The sequence below is a fragment of the Zingiber officinale genome, chromosome 7A (genome assembly GCF_018446385.1).
Source record: "Zingiber officinale cultivar Zhangliang chromosome 7A, Zo_v1.1, whole genome shotgun sequence".
Classification (NCBI taxonomy): domain Eukaryota; kingdom Viridiplantae; phylum Streptophyta; class Magnoliopsida; order Zingiberales; family Zingiberaceae; genus Zingiber; species Zingiber officinale.
The window spans coordinates 137220091-137223583 of NC_055998.1; the positions used below are offsets into that span (position 1 = coordinate 137220091).

Here is a 3493-nt window from a genome sequence, read left to right on the forward strand (position 1 = left end):
TGCTAGGTTAAAAACATAAACCGGATCAAAGCCGCCGAAGCCATCGCCGCTTCCTCTCCCACTACAGGAAAACTGATCTATTGTGATATTATCTTAATGACACTTATTTCTAAGTGTCATAATAAATACCTTATAATGACATTTATTTAAAAATAATATGAAAATAAAATAAAATATCATGTTAGATCCTTTATCTTGACATTTCTAATAAATCTCATTATTAATCCATTAATAATTAGTTTAATCTATTAATAATTAGCCTTAGCAAAAATCCAAACCCTCGTCCGCACTTGTCACACCCTCCGCACTTTTCCCTACGGCGCCGAAAACTTCTCACGCTGCACACTGTAAGATATCGAAAAATTTAAATAATAAGGTTATTTGGGAAATCGCCTTATAAAATTTTTCCGAAATTTTTAGAAGTTTTCTAAAAATTTTTCGGAGCTCGTACGATGGGTTTTAAGGGGACAAATTGACGGCACGGATAAAGCCTGTTTGGGATACCCATTTAAGTGAGGAAATATTTTATTTATATAATCCTTTTTCCTTATTTTCTTTCCCAAACGCCGAACCTTTCTTCCCAAACCCTTCGCGACCCGACTTTCCTCTCTTCTCTGTTCTCTCTCGCGGACGATCGACGCCGACGGAGCAAGGCTTCAGCTCCGGCGATCTTTTCTCTGCCGGAATCGACCCTTAAGCTCAGATCCAGCCGAAGCCCTTCTCCTTCTCAGTCCGATCTCTCTCTTCTCTCACTCAGAAGATCCGACGCACCCGACGCCGACAGAGGGCAACTGCTTTCCGACGATCTGGGCCTCTTCGCGTCGCCTGAGGACTGTCGCCGGATTCTTGAAGGTGCTGACGCTGTCCAAGCTCTTCCGATGGAGCGATCCCTTCCTCGGCCGGTTCTTACGCGTGAGCGACGATGGCTAGGTGGCTAGGGCACGGTGGAGGGCTTTGTTTTGGTTGTTTCCGACCGATTGACCCTTCGTTTCCTCCTTCTTGAGCTGTTCACATAACGATCCGTGGCTCCTCAAAGTAGATCGGATTGGGCGATACCTTCTGGAGACAACTGATTGAGGTAAGCTTAGGTCTTCTTCTCTGTTACCGATCCTCTTCTTCTTTTCGGTTGAATTAGGTTACAGATTTGGAGATGTTGGTATCAGGGAGGTGTTCTTGAGCTGCCGGGAAGAGGCTAGAAGGATGGTTAATTGATCAGTGATCTCCCTGCTTGACCTCCTGTTGTGATCCGATTGATTCCAATGAGGTTGAGTGCTGTGGATCAACAAGCACGACTGTGAGGTGAGGTTCTGTGTACTGTAGGTGTTCTTGGTTCTGCTCTACTTGTTCCAGCATCAACAGTAGCTGTGATTTGAGGTAAGGTGTAGGAATTAGGGTTAATTGGATTACTAGATCAGTTAGTATGATTGGTATATCATTAGTTGATACATGTTGTAATTAGTTGTTGATTATGTGTAGATTTATTTAGTTTAGAATTAATCTAATGGATAAGAGTTCATCTCCTCTTAGGTTTGTGTATATCCTAATTCTCCCATGTTTCTACCTCTTTTTCTAACAATTAGGATAAGAGTTCTATGATAGAGTTCTAGGTTTTCCATACTTTATTATTATTTTTTTAATATCTTTTTTGTTTTGTTCTATGATAGAGTTCTAGGTTTAGTATGTATATTATCTTGATGACATATTAAATATTTTCTTTCAACTTAGGTTCCTGCAATCTCTGTGATTCATTTGCAATCTAGTTTATTGAACTATCTCTCTTATAACAATAGCAAATCTATTTGGCACAGGCCAAAGAATGATCATATTTATATACTGTTATCCATAAAAAAAATTAACTTTGTGGCAATTACATGATGGAAGGACATAATACCAAGGAAAAACTTTGTCAGTTACCTCTACCTATTAAAATATAATGATAGGTTTTTTCAAGTTTTGTAATTACAAGTTTTGTAAAACTTGTGTGAATAATACATGATATTTATTTGTTTAAAATATAATGATGTAGGAATCAATTTTTTATATGTGATTTTCTTTCTTGGTAATCAAAAAGTTAACTTGCATGTTTGATTGTTTTGGAAATTTTTTGTCTTAATGAGTGATTCACCTTTGTTTAGAACCCTCCCAAGCTGGCTACTCCTCTATTTGATACTAAAATGGCAGAGGACCCTAAGATGACATACATAGACCTAGATAATCTTCAAATTGTGTTTTGAACGAAGAGGTATTTACTTATATTCGCAAGCATGTTATATATAAGTCTGCCACTAGATTCATTTCTTTAATGTACTGTTGAATTGATAGCACTAATTCTTTTCTGCACAGTAGTGTTTGGTCTTGCATTGTGATGGCGTCTGAGTGTTGGCTTGGTCTCTGTTGGCTTGCTACATATCTAGAAAGCTCCATGATTTGTGCTAAGGTAGTTCTTCTCAACGAGCATATCTGAGATGGAACTTCCATGCTACTTGCTTTTCCGAGTTTGATTTGCTGCTACAAGATCGGAAAGATATTATGTAATTGTTGTTCCTTCTGGTCGAACAGTTTCACTTTTCCGTCTTAGTTTCTTGTATGTTCTTTGTTAAATAATTACGTGGATTTAATTCTTATCGGTAACAGCTGAAGCGTATCTAATTTGGATTTTCCAGCTCAAAATATCAGTAGATTTGTTGTGGTAGTGCCTTAACAGGATTTGAGACTTCTCCATTCAGGTAGGTTATGCTCGTTTGACTCACATTATGGTAATTATTTTTAATTTTTTATAATTTAAGTAATAAGTAATGATATATGTATCTTTTGAATTGTGTCGTAATGATTTTGTATATATTTCTATATTTAAGGAAAAGACAAGTCCGATAGATACAAAAATTACAAGATTGCAAGTTTGGATTGAAGGTCACAAGAAAAAAAAATGGGGAGCCTAGTACTCAAGCTGTTGGAGAGAAAATAGTAAGCATGTCCACTCATTTTAGATTCCTTTAGTATTTTATTTCACTGATCTTGTTTTTCATAAGAATTTATACTTAAGATCTCTATTTATACAGCCTAAAATGTTTTTTCTGTACCTCCTTATACATGTGTTCAAGCTGTTTTTTACTTGTGAGTTGGTACATGTGTTCAATTTCAGGTGGACCTAATTCGACCAAATGATGAAATGCAGTTTCTCGATGATGCAATAGGAAGCACGGTCGCATGATTATCTAAATTTATAGTATTGTGTGATTGATACATATTATACTAATTTGTTTGGATTGTAAGTTGAATTGTTGTTATATAATTGCTAGTTTGTTAGAGATTTTATATATTGTTTTAGATGTTTTGAGTTTTTGTGGTATAATGAAAAGCTATGACTTTTATTAATTCTGTATGGATTTGATTTGTACTAAATTTGTTGTAAAATTTTAATTTATTATTTTTGTCAATTTTTTTTAATATAGTTAAGACCATTAGCAGCATACGTTTGCACGCTGTCGATAGT

The 3493-nt window shown here is 35.9% G+C and overlaps 1 long non-coding RNA gene across 1 annotated transcript; it reads left to right on the plus strand.

The window, feature by feature from the left end:
- The first annotated feature begins 1045 nt into the window (after nt 1-1045).
- LOC122000540 lies at nt 1046-3190 on the plus strand. The gene is made up of 7 exons (XR_006117168.1): nt 1046-1078; nt 1164-1374; nt 2136-2242; nt 2344-2437; nt 2664-2726; nt 2856-2964; nt 3143-3190. It is a non-coding gene; the product is annotated as an uncharacterized LOC122000540 (long non-coding RNA).
- Nucleotides 3191-3493: the final 303 nt, after the last annotated feature.